Consider the following 14054-nt stretch of genomic DNA (forward strand, 5'->3'; position numbering starts at 1 on the left):
ATTTAAAGTGTCAAAAAAGTTTAGGCAGTGGGAGATTTAAATATTCAAAAAAGGTACATTAACAACATATTGTACAGATTGTGTAATTATGTTTTCCCCTAGTCCACTCACATCTCTAACAATAACAAATTGCTTTGATTTCTCCAGCCAAATGACTGAAGTCAATTAGTCAGACCCTTTTTCCTCCAATTTTTCTGACATAGACTGGCGAAAAAGGAGAATAGTGTGAAGTATTAATTTGACATGTGTCCCTAGCAATTCATGAAGCATGACACACTGTAAAAAAACACTTAAGTAGTGCAGTCACATCACAGTCAGAATGTCACACACAACATTAAAAATGAAAGGAAGGAAGAAACACACACATACTGCTATTACTTTTTGTCATTTGCAGTATGCAGCTGTTAGCAATGTCTAGAGAGCAGTCTATTGTATTTCACAGCAACAACTGGCTACAGACATATGGATCAATCTTCTGAGGGATATTGTATCCTTAAGAGACATGAAGTGTTTGTTTACTAAAATAGTGCTCTATTAGGCACTTGAAAATGAGAGCAGCTATATATCGGCCAATAAAAAAAAACGTGAGCAGACAAACTATGTTCGAGCTTGTCCTGAACTTTCAGAAAACTAGCAAAGCAGTTAATCCAGACCAAGAGTATTGCTTACAGTTTGAGCCATTTTCATCAAAGACGGCCTACTAGGGCAGTTATAGTCAGTTGTTATTGCACAAAATATATGAGACTCATTTTGTTTTCTGCATGCAACAAAATGTCAGGATTTGCACACTACTCACCTTCTCTCTTCAACTTTACTTTAAGGGCCCATTCACACCAAAAACTACACATTTACTGTGTTTTTGCATGCACAATGAAATACATTTAACGCGCATTTTGCATGCATTTGCAGTGCATTTTTTTCTAAGTTTGCATTTCTATTGAGGTTACTTCTTTCTTCTTTTTAGTTGGGTTTTTATGTGCACTGCATTGCTTTGCAGTGCATTTTCCTGCATTTATGTACAATTAAATGCATTTCTGTGCATTTTTGCTGTCCTTTTATTAAATGCACTGCACCACTTTGCAATAGTGTGAACAATGCTTATAAGATAACTTAAGAGGAATGGGCCCTTCAGAGGAATTTCAAGAAAAATGGAAAGGCTATCTTATTAATATTAGTGCAGGGGGGCACTCGCCATGCAAACAAGATAAACCAGATAAAGTGCACATAGCTTGCCTGACAAATATGGCATGACGCTCACAGAGAATTATTAAATCTACTGTAATGGCCATGGCAGAATGCTAGATTTCACCAACTTCTGAATGAAGCAATGTTTAATTGTTAACACTTAAAGTGGTTGTAAAAGAAGAAGGATTTTTACCTTTGTGAATTCTACGCATAAAGGTAAAAAACCTTCCGCGTGCAGCTCCCACCTCAGCCCAATCCCGTGATCACGATCCAGTGATGTGTACAAGAGCCAAGGCTCTCCTGGTTCTCTCCCTCCTTATTGGCCATTGACTTCCAATGCTGTCAATCATAGCCACTGAAAAGCAAGCAGGGGGCCACGCTCACTTTGCCTTATGGATGCACAGAGCCAGCTCAGGAGTGAGCATGTACGCACGAGTGCCCCCATAGCAAACGCTTGCTATGGGGCACTCTGCAAGAAAGAGGGACCCAGAGCGCCAGTGGGGAACCCCAGAAGAGGAGGATCAGGACTGCTCTGTGGAAAACCATTGCTCAGAGCAGGTAAGTATATGTTTGTTATTCAAAAAAATAATCCTTTACAAATGCAAAAAAATATGTGCTGCAGTACTTAATTATTAATGCATTTGCATTTACTTTTTTTTAGTCCTCCTATAAAGTTCCACAAAGCCTGTCAGTCGGGGGGGCATAGCTATCAGCATTTTAACTTCTTGTAACTTGTCAATCAGTTCCTGGTCACACCTAGTTCTGCCCACTGCTTCCTGCATTGACAAAATTGACGGAGATGTTGAAACCCTCCCACTACGAGCTTAAGACCCCTTTCACACTGAGCCGCCTATAGCGTTGGCGGTAAAATGCCATTTTTGTAGCAGCGTTTTACCGTCGGATTTGCGACGCATTTCGGCGGCTGGCGGGGCGCTTTTACCCCCGTTAGCGGCCGAGAAAGGGTTAAAACCACCCGCAATGCACCGCAATAGCGGCGTTTTGCCGGCGGTATCCCAGCGCTGCCCCATTGATTTCAATGGGGAGCAGCGGTGGAGGAGCGGTAAACACACCGCTCCTTCTGCGCTCCAAAGAAGCCGCTGGCAGGACTTTTCCTGACGTCCTGCCAGCACACCGCTCCGGTGTGAAAGCCCTCGGGCTTTCACACTGGAAACAATGGAGCAGCTGTTTGAGGGCGGATTGCAGGTGCTATTTTTAACGCTATAGCACCTGCAAAACGCAATCTGTGTGAAAGGGGTCGAAGTGTCTGTGTGGGGGAGTGTGTAAGATTTGGCTCAGTTAAGGATTATAAAGGAAGATTTATTTTCTTTATAGGGCTTGGGCATTATATAGGAGCCTTTAATTGTACTTTATGTATTTTACAGCTGTGAAAAGCAAGCATTGTCCTAAGCTGAATAAATACTTAAAAGTTAAAATGGGAATGCTTTACTTTATTTTATTAACAATATAAAACTGTGCATTTTTTTATTTCTGCCATGGCAATGTACAGATATAGCATCCATTCGGATTACCTTCTGCTCTATTAGCCTGTCACCCACAATTGAGGGTCAGTACATTTATGGAAAGTACTCTTTTTTAAGCTTTTACATTTGCTCTCAAGGGGCACAATCATATCTGCTATTTCTCAATAAAATCTCATTTCCAGTTCTTCTACAAAAAAAGCTAACTGATTATTGTTGCTAGTATGATTTATCAAAATATTCTTATCCCAGGTGTCAGTGTGTGGAAAAATTGCTTTAAAATGAGAGATTTCAAGAAGATGGTGAAGATGAAGCACTTTAAGGCACTGTGGACATAATAAGCACACAACTGCATAGAAATATACTTATTTATTTCCAAGCAATTATTCTGCCTGTACCCAAAGGCTTAATATTGCACATCAGTATGGTATTTCCAAGTCTTACAAAATCTAGAAATAGCAGTAATGGCAATGCTATAGATATCAAAGAATAAGAGAGTTTTTAACATTTACCAGTACAGGGTTAGCAGATTGGGATGGAAATGTTCTTTACAAATGCAGTATAAAGTTATAATTTCCAATCAACAGATCCAAAAAAACAGACCACTGAATTTATTGAAAGTCTCAACTTCTATTGCAAAGGCCTATTCATGCTGGTCACTGGTGGCTGGGAAGGGTGAGGTATAATTAGGCTGAGGGGGGCTGGTTGGCAAAAACAAGCAGTAGTAAAAACTTGGACACCACCTGTCAACCTCACCTATTGAGGTCAATGGGGCCACACTGCAACCGTGAGCCACATGCTTGGTTTATAGTTGTGACACAATTATGCAATGTAAAATTATTGGTCAGCAATTTTAAAAAGTAAACAATCAGGCATTGCCAGGCAGCAGTAGCACTTCTTGAACACCTGCCAGATGCTGCAATACCACCCTCTGAAAAGTGATCCACCTCACAGTAAGCATTACTGTCTGTCTGAAAGTGCCCTAAAACCCAAGCTTCACCACACCTTACCATGCCTTTTGAGAAATACCTTTTAATGTGACAGATGTCTTTATTGACTAATAGAAAGACCCAGGAGGTAAGCGAGGTGGACTCTCTGAGTCTCTAAATCTCTGAATCTACTAATCATTTTCATATTTGATTTTACCCCTGGACTAATGTACAGGAAGCTCATAGGGGTCTATAAGGCATTCAGTCAGGAGCAGTACTATGCTTAGCAAGCTCACGACAGTCACTGTAAACAAAGCAGTCACCCTGGGTTGCTAGAAACAGTCCAGCGTTTCTTCCCCAACCTAAAAACATACTCATAGATTATTCGGAATCCACCTTAATCAGTCCTTGTTGGAATCTCCTGAAAAACAACCTGCCAATCTACTGTACCTCATGGATAGTTATAGCATTATAATGTTCTGAGTTTTGACATCAGTTCAACAGCGCAAGAGGCTACAAATGTGTGTGTGGAATTTGGAGTTTGTACTCCACGCACATGAAGGTCTTTTTCCACATCAGCTTAGTACTCACTGAAGTCAGTTGCACTGACTTGTGTTAATGTGAGTAGGCAGGGCCGCTGATAAGGGGGGGCCACCAGCCCTCCTGTACTGAGCCCGGAGCTGCCATCTCAGGAGGGGTGGCCTGGAGGTAGAGCGGGCCGGGATTCCCAAATCCTGTCCACCAATAAGCTCATCCCCCGCTGTGCAGCTATTTAGAAAACAAACATCTCCGGGCCCCCTGTGTTCAGTCGGAGCCAGGGGACAGTAAGCAGACTATTTCTTCATTTTCGTGTTGAGGTCGATAAATCTGCCGCATCGAGCTATACAGCTGAAGCCCGGCCTCTTAAATGTGAATACACAGCAGCCGCCTCAACCCTGAAAATGAAGAAATAGTCTGCTTACTGTCCCCTGGCCCCCACTGAATACAGGGGGCCCGGAGATGTTTGTTTTCTAAATAGCTGCACAGCGGGGGATGAGCTTATTGGTGGACAGGATATGGGAGTCCCTGCCCGCTCTACTTCCAGCCCCCCCCCACCCCCAGTTTCCTCCAACCCTAGCTGCCCAGCTCAGGGGTGTCCAGGAGGAAGTGAGGGCCAGATGTACCAGCAGTGCTCAGCAGGTCCCAGACTCAGAGCTCCTGGAGGAACCACCTGCAGGAGAGGCACTGCACCTGGACCTCAGGTAGGAGAAGCTGCCCAGAAAAGGTACTGGTAGGGGGCTGAACTCTTGGGTAATGCCAAGCACATTTGAAGTGACACATCCAAGGGTATTGCTGTAGATTAGGGTACACTAGTGTTGCCCGCTGAAGAGTGAACCACAGTGGATCACTTTTCAGAGGGTGTTTGACATGTGGCAAGGAAGCATTATATTGCCTCCTCAGCACCTGATTTAATCCCTAAAAACCTGCACCACCTCGCTACTACTGTGTCCTTTTGAACATGGTTGTGAGGCGTCCCCATTCAGTGAAGTGGGATGCATTTGACCACTGAACGTGATGGGGGATATTTTTGTATACCCTTATTTGCTGCCTTTGCCATTACCCCCCTCCTAACCGCTGCATTCTGTACATTACATATTCCATGCATTACCCACTCCTGAACACTGCACTCTGTATATTAAACACTCCAGACCCCTGCACTATGTACGTACCCGGGACTCCTGCAAACTGCACAGTGCATACTCCTGAAACTACACTGTGTAAGTTACATAGTCCTGACCCCTGCACTCTGTACATTACATATTCTTGACACCTGCATTTTGTAAATGTTATACATACACCTGATACCTGCCCTCCCACTGTTCAAGTGCAATTTTGCTTCATCCTTATTTCTCCAAGGCACACAGTCCACGCTGCCTCCTTTTTCTCTGCTTGCTGCCTGTGGGCTAGGGGGAGCGGTGGTCGACCTCAGGCCCCAGACCCTGTCAGTTGGGGGTCCCTGTCAGCTGGGCCCCATGATTTCTAACAGCAGCCCTGTGCATAGGAGACCACATTCACCTGAATGTTGTGTATAGACTGTAAAGATAAAACAGTTCTGCAGCATATCTCAGCATTCAGTGCTAGTTCACACCAGATGTAGTTCCGTGCGCTTTTTTCTGCACTAACAGTATGCACAAAAGTTCCATCCCTGTGCTTAGTGAAGTTTACATCAGTGCTAACTGTTATAATGCACAAAATACCAGAAAATTACGGATCCTAATATTTCCCTTTAACCAATCTCTGTTATCTCTTGCATAGGTTTTCTAACACATGGCAAAAACTCATGACTGAGAAGTGATCTTTTTTTTTTTTTTCCTCATAGAAAAGGTAACAATTAGATTACCAGTTACCCAAGCTAAAGCAAAAAGTCACAGTGGGTCAGTAAACTGCATCCAGTATAGACCGATTTCCTACTACCCGATTGTTTTGACAGAGCTGCCTCTGTACGCAAAGTCAGACCTTGCTCTTTATCAGCCAAAAAATAAGATTCATCAAGGTAACCTGCTTGGTCGTTAGGTTAAAATTAGCAAACAAACCCTGCTACTTCTCTCGATACCCCAAGCACCGGCTGACACAAATGTCTGCAGTACTTAATCTTGCTGACTCCGTTGCTCACATCCAGACCACAGCTGCTAGGATCTCTGGTGGCAAACACAATTACTACTGTCATGAGTTTGCCTATTAACATAAGGGCATTCCAAAATGTGAACCGGCAACTATTTATAATTTCCCCAGACACAGTGTAGCATGGGAGCCAACAAAAACTTTAAGGCACACTTCATTAAGCAGGGCCTGACATTAACGTGGGAAACTTCTCAAGAAGTGAATGGCATCACTAAAGAAGTAATGTTACTGACAGGACAACATGACATGCAATGACAACCTCCCAGTGCTGGCCACTCTGTTCCAATTTCTGCATTATATAATGAGGCCTGAAGAAAACAAAAATCATAAAGAAGATTTTTCAGTTTTATTTTCACAGAGCAGCATGTGTAATACAAATAATACAAAAAAAACAGCAGATAATACAAATAATGAAAAATAATCTCTGATTAACTGAAATAATACTTTTAATCATTATAAAAAAAAATGTAATTAATATCACACTGTTTTATTCCTCATCTTGCCTCATCTTTGACAGCAAGAACACCATTGTTCAGCAACAGTTTATAATAATGATGCAATGGCACTTAATCACTTCAGCCCCGGAAGGATTTAGAAGGATATACCCCCTTCTTGACCAGGCCATTTTTGCGATACGGCACTGCATCGCTTTAACAGACAATTGCGCGGTCGTGCAACATTGTACCCAACCAAAATTTATGTCCTTTTTTCCCCACAAATAGAGCTTTCTTTTGGTGCTACTTGATCACCTCTGTGGTTTTTATTTTTTGTGCTACAAACAAAAAAAGAGCAACAATTTTGTAAAAAAAATATATATTTTTTACTTTTTGCTTTAATGAATATCCAAAAAATACATTTAAAAAAACAAATTTCTTCCTCATTTTAGGCCAAGATGTATTCTTCTACATATTTTTGGTAAAAAAAATCCCAATTAGCGTATATTGATTGGTTTGCGCAAAAGTTATCGTGATTACAAAATAGGGGAAAGATTTATGGCATTTTTATTTTTCTTACAAGTGATCTCTGATTTTTAGCAGGACTGCGACATTGCAGCGGACAGATCGGACACTTTTGACACTTTTTTGGGACCAGTGACATTTATACAGCGATCAGTGCTATATAAATGCACTGATTACTGTATAAATGACATAAATGACACTGGCAGGGAAGGGGTTAACACCAGGGGCGATCAAAGGGTTAAATATTCCCTAGGAAGGTGCTTTCTAACTGTGGGGGGAGTGGACTGACAGGGAGTAGAGAGAGATTGCTGTTCCTAATCACTAGGAACAGACAATCTCACTTTACTCCCCTAACAGAACGGGGATCTGTTTGTTTACACTGGCAGATCCCCATTCTGCATCTCTGTGGAGCGATTGCGGGTGACCAGCGGACATCAAGTCTGCCGGACCCGCTGATTAGCTCCCCCGCCAGCCTCCGGCGGCGCACTCGTGGACACAGATCACCGTGTATGCGCCCAACGTACAATGGCAGCGGTGTGCACAGGAGAGCCAACCTGCTGTAGTACAACTGCGGCAGCTGGTCGGGAAGTGGTTAATGTGATTTGAGAGTAAATGTAGATAATGTGGGTCACTATTCCAGTAAAAGTAATGATTAATAATTTACCCTTACCATTAAGTCAAGTAAAAAGACACTTGAACCTGACAACATTTTACAAATGCTTACCATATTTATCTAATATACGGACACGTTTAATTTTATACAACAATGCAGCAGCCCTCTCTAGCTTCCTAAACTAATCTAACCCAGATACCCCCACTTATACTTATATTTGCCTGACAGGTGCAGCCTACCGTTTTCAGCGTCTTCTAGATCAATATGTCTTTTGGAGCTGCCCATTCCTGCACAATGACAACCTATAGACTTGAATAAGTATGCATAGAGTCGAAAGGAGTATAGCCCCATTCAATTCTAAGCAGAATCACAGCACAACCATGGACAGTGGTTAAGAACTTTTAGGGCCCAAAAACATTTGAACACTGGTGATTCAAGCTGTTGTATTATATCAGTTTCTAACTTATTGTATACAATGTTGTTTATACAATTTAACATTTAATGCATGAAATATGATTCCAGGAGCACTATGGGTTAACTAGAGAGACAGCACAGCAGATGCTTATCGCTTTGAGGGACACCTTGGATTTGGATCCAGGAGGGATACGTTTACTCCTCCAATTACTTCTATAAACAATAGATTCTTTTAGTATTGTATTAGTAAGAATGCAGTACTAAACATGAAAAGGACACTAAAGCTTCACTTCACTGAATAAAATATTTGTTTGCCTTGACCATAGTAAATAGGAAACCACTATACATTCCCTTTAAAAGAACAAAATGTGCAACACTGCTTCTATTGTTGCAATATGAATGATACAACAATTAGAAAGAACAGGGAAACGCCACTTGCACTGGCTGGCAGGAGTGGAAAAACTGCTAGTATGGACATCACATTCAACACCAAAATATGACATCCTCTGCTGTCATGGGCTGCCACTGTTTATAAACTAATTTGAAAAATGTACAATATACATTTAGGTGAAAAAAGTCCTATTTAGATAAGATACTACCCTATATAATTTAATTACTAAACAATGTGGGATCATTTTTATTTGCACCATTGTTTGCTGATTTATTTATTAATCCTAATTTCATCACATCAGCTGCAAAACTCATTAGTGATAGTTCTTTCTGTTCAGCTCCAACCTGCACTTACAGGTTAGTTAGAATTGCCTTGTGCAAGACTGATTCGTTTCTAACATGGAAAGGGAAATGCTAGCCTACACGTTTCACAGCATGTTATAATCGGTTGAGATGAAGAAAGTGTGAACATACTCTTTGACGTGTTTAAACATCGTTTGGGAGTGTAGATGCAAGAAAACACTGCCATTACATTTTTATAAATAAGTAAAGTAAGATCAGAATGTGTAGTTAAAAATGCACAAAAGCAAAATACTGCAGTATGGATCCGCACTCTCTAGACTGGGCAATCATTTAGAGGGAAAAGCGCCCTTGAGACACCTGGTTGAATGAGGCACAGATCGAATGAACACTGTCTGCCTTAGAACCTGTTTTGACAGGTTTATGTTTGCTTCAAATAGGTTTTTCATTTCTTAACAAGATTATCCAGGTCAGAAGGAGGTCAATAGCAGGTAAAATGTAATGTTGAACTGAAGTCATTGACACATACCCAAAAGACCATCCACACAGGTCCTGTGTAAGCACGATACAGGGTCACTGTATGAGTACTCACTGAAGAGAATTTTACTTCTTTTCTCTCTGCTTTCTGAATGGCTAATCACATTCAAACTTCCAAGACAGATTTTTTTATTTATTTATTACAGGTATTTATATAGTGCCGTCAGTTTTACACAGCTCTTCATATATATCTAAGGTCCCTACTGACAAATGGGGGGTGGGGTAAACTAAAACACTGCAACAGTGTGTGCATTAAACAAAAATAATAAAGTTGGCTATAGATGGATCACCTTTTTTTTTCTCGTTCAGCCAGCAAACTGAATGAAAAAAATGAACGGGGTTCTTCCATCTACACAAGCAAGGTGGATGGAAGAATAACCCCCACCAAGGAATTGTATTCTAACAGTGGGACTTGCCTCTGTGAGCATACACTGATGAGTGGCTGTAGCTGATTGGCTGCAGCCACTGATTTACGAAGTTTGCCAACATTCCCTTTTCGACAGAAGTCGATCTAACAGTTGACTTCTGTTGAGTGGGGGTGGCCACACATTGATCGAAATTCATCCAGTCAACAGAAGTTAACTGAACTGGCTGAATTTTGATGAATCTATGAACAGTTTTAGCATTAGGTTTTGGTCTCTAAATGCATCTTAACTTTGATTTGAGTGTATCTGTAAACAAGCAACTTCAAAAAATATCAGCGTAACTGGTAAAAAAAAAAAACACCTTCCTAAAATCATTGTTTAATATATAAGGTAGAACTGTAAGGTATCCTATAAAAAATATCACTATATTTAAAGTGGTGCAAGGTACCCTTTTAAAATGCCCCAGAAAACTGAACCCAAACTAAGTACAATTATCATAAGATTTAGTAATAATGAGCAAGTGAATCATAGTAAAAACCTAAAATCTAACTGCCAAAATAACTATGAAATACTATATACAATGCAAGGGAAGAGTTCCGGTAAGGCAGAGCCAGGCAGAGGGTTAGGGACCACAGTGGCAATAAGGATCAGGGGAACAGGTTCAAGGCAGCAAGTGTCAGGGTAGCAGGTACAAAAGTAGGATCACTGGTTCAAAGGCGACAGGATCAGGATATTTGACACACGGGTTCATTTACTAAAACTGGAGAGTGCAAAATCTGGTGCAGCTCTGCGTAGAAACCAATCAGCTTCCAGATTTTTTTTGTCAAAGCTTATTTGAAAAAGCTGAGGTTAGAAGCTGATTGGCTACCATGCAGAGCTGCATCAGATTTTGCACTCTCCAGTTTTAGTAAATTAATCCCACAGTGTTGAACTCTGAGGCACCGTGGAAAGATAGAGAAGGGGCTAAAACCGTCTCAGCAGCTAGCAGGAAAATGAGACACTTTTTTTTAATTTGATGGGGCCAAGCTTGAGAAGAGATCTCACATACGCACTAAGGCACATAGGGCTCATGCCAAACCAGGACCCAGTGAGATACAGAGATGTCATGTGATGTAAGCTGCATAAATATCCAGTGAAAAATTCACCATGCAGAAAATGAGATAGACAATGTTTTGATTATGACTGGACCAAGCTTTATCTTTTTACAGACTTTTCTTGCAGTATCATCACAGAGCTTTTCCATTTTACTTAATTGCTCAGAGAGGAAACACCACTACCACACTCAGAGATAAAAGGGATCTTCCCTGTTTTCTGGAGCAAGTCAATCTACCAGTTGTAATTATACCTGATTGGAGGAAGATTGAATACAACACAATCCCACTCACAGTGACCCTGGACAAGAGCTACCATGTGCTCCAGGAGACAACTTTGAGATGAACAAGATCTGTCTCCTCCAAATATGCCTAGAAACCCTATATCACATGTGTGATATGCTTGCCTTCAACTTTTTAAGGTAGGGTTTGCATCTCGTAGAGATCTGCTAATCCAACGTACCTAGTTGTACAATTACTTTTTCATCATAGACTTTACCATCCCGGATTTACACAAAGTACACTTTTCTCTGAGATGATTCAACCTCATGTCTATCTAGTTACTTCCTATAGCCCTCTATGAGGAGACGTGGGAATAGAAAACTATCCTCTTCTGTGATGATTCTCGTAGCTTATGGCCCAGTTGCACCTGTTATCATTGGACTGTTACACTCAAGTAATTTTTCCAGGTCTTTCTCCTGCCCCCTCACACCTTACTGCTACACTATATAACCCTGGACTGCTCATATTATAATGTATTATTATCACAAGAACTTTCACTACTGCCCCCTAAAGAAAACGATTACCCGGTAAAAGCATAGAAATTGACAAAATGTCCCCAATTTCTTTCATTTGTTTTCTTAACTATTGGCTTGGGGGATGGCATGAATAGGCATCTTCCCCAACTTGACTAACCATAACCCAACATGGGCTTTTTTTCAAGAATCTGAAGGCATGTCCATTAATATTAAGAGTTTCAAGGGGTTGAGAGCCTAAAACTTTGAATCTTGCCCTCTGAATGACTCTAGTTTTCCTTTCTCTTGTTTGAATTGATGTTAAGTTTTTTGGTATTCCTTTTTTTCTGGGATCCTTATCTCTATTTCAAGTAACATTATTTAAATTGACCTTTTGATGTAATTTACACCACCAATGATGATGGTGCTATTAACAGTATTGTCATGTTATGCAAAAGGTCTCTCTTTCCCAAAAAGGAGGAACAGGCTCTGGCTAAGAAAATAACTTGCTGACACACAAGGCAGGGAAATCTTTATATGCTGCAAGGTTTATTGAAGAGAAAAAAATAAACTCAATGATATAGATAGATATATATTTATAAATGCAACACTTTTGTGTTTGCCCCCATTTATCATGAGCTGAACGTAAAGATCTACGACTTTTTCTATGTACACAAAAGGCCCTTTTCTCTCAAATATTGTTCACAAATCTAAATCTAGTGTTAGTGAGCACTTCTCCTTTGCCAAGATGCTGATTAGACAGCATGATTATTGGACAGGTGGGCCTTAGGCTGGCCACAATAAAAAGCCACTCTAAAATGTACAGTTTTACTGTATTGGGGGGGTCAGGGGGATTTGAAAACCAGTCAGTGTCAGGTGTGACCACCATTTGCCTCACGCAGTGCAGCACATCTCCTTTGCATAGAGTTGATCAGGTTGTTGATTGTGGCCTGTGGAATGTTGGTTCATTCCTCTTCAATGGCTGTGCGAAGTTGCTGGATATTGGCAGGAACTGGAATACGCTGTTGTACACGCCGATGCAGAGCATCCCAAACATGCTCAATGGGTGACATGTCCGGTGAGTATGCTGGCCATGCAAGAACTGGGATGTTTTCAGCTTCCAGGATCTGTGTACAGATCCTTGCAACATGGGGCTGTGCATTATCATGCTGCAACATGAGGTGATGGTCGTGGATGAATGGCACAACAATGGGCCTCACTGTGCATTCAAAATGCCATCAATAAAATGCACCTGTGTTCATTGTCCATAGCATACGCCTGCCCATATCATAACCCCACCGCCACCATGGGCCATTCGATCCACAACGGTGACATCAGCAAACCACCCACACAACATCATACATGCTATCTGCCATCTGCCCTGTACAGTGAAAACCGGATTAATCTGTGAGGAGAACACCTCTCCAAAGTGCCAGACGTCATCGAATGTGAGCATTTGCCCACTCAAGTCAGTTACGACGAAGAACTGCAGTCAGGTGGAGACCCCGATGAGGACGATGAGCATGCAGATGAGCTTCCCTGAGATGGTTTCTGACAGTTTGTGCAGAATTTTTTTGGTTATGCAAACCGATTGTTGCAGCAGCTGTCTGGGTGGCTGGTCTCAGATGATCTTGGAGGTGCAGATGCTGGACGTGGAGGTCCTGGGCTGCTGTGGTTACACATGGTCTGTGGTTGTGAGGCTGGTTGGATGTACTGCCAAATTCTCTGAAACACCTTTGGAGACAGCTTATGTTAGAGAAATGAACATTCATTTCAAGGGCAACAGCTCTGGTGGACATTTCTGCAGTCAGCATGCCAATTGCGTGCTCCATCAAAACTTGTGACATCTGTGGCATTGTGCTGTGTGATAAAACTGCACATTTTAGAGTGGCCTTTTATTGTGGTCAGCCTAAGGCACACCTGTGCAATAATCATGCTGTCTAATCAGCATCTTGATATGCCATACCTGTGAGGTGGATGGATTATCTCGGCAAAGGAGAAGTGCTCACTAACACAGATTTAGACAGATTTGTGAACAATATTTGAGAGAAACAGGCCTTTTGTGTACATAGAAAAAGTCGTAGATATTTGCGTTCAGATCATGCTATATATATATATATATATATATATATATGTATATATATATATATATATATATATTACACATTCACATGGATCCACTTTCTCTCTATGAAAATGCCTTCCCCTACATCATCTACAGGAATAATTCACAGGAGATTCAAATGCAATATTCTCCAATTTCTATTGTTACAACGTCAATACTTACTTTGCAATTTTTAACATTATGAAAGAGACTAGTTTGAACTTTCTTACCTTAAAAACATTTAACTGGTTTGCTGGACATTTACTCTCCAAAAAGACCATGGTGTCTTTATGA

The 14054-nt window shown here is 41.2% G+C and overlaps 1 protein-coding gene across 34 annotated transcripts in view; it reads right to left on the reverse strand.

Annotated features, from left to right (window-relative positions):
* The window catches only part of PTPRD (protein tyrosine phosphatase receptor type D), a 2697868-nt gene that overhangs the window by 349433 nt on the left and 2334381 nt on the right, over positions 1 to 14054 (reverse strand). The window lies entirely within an intron of this gene.

This window comes from Aquarana catesbeiana, linkage group LG01, assembly GCF_042186555.1.
Source record: "Aquarana catesbeiana isolate 2022-GZ linkage group LG01, ASM4218655v1, whole genome shotgun sequence".
Taxonomy (NCBI): domain Eukaryota; kingdom Metazoa; phylum Chordata; class Amphibia; order Anura; family Ranidae; genus Aquarana; species Aquarana catesbeiana.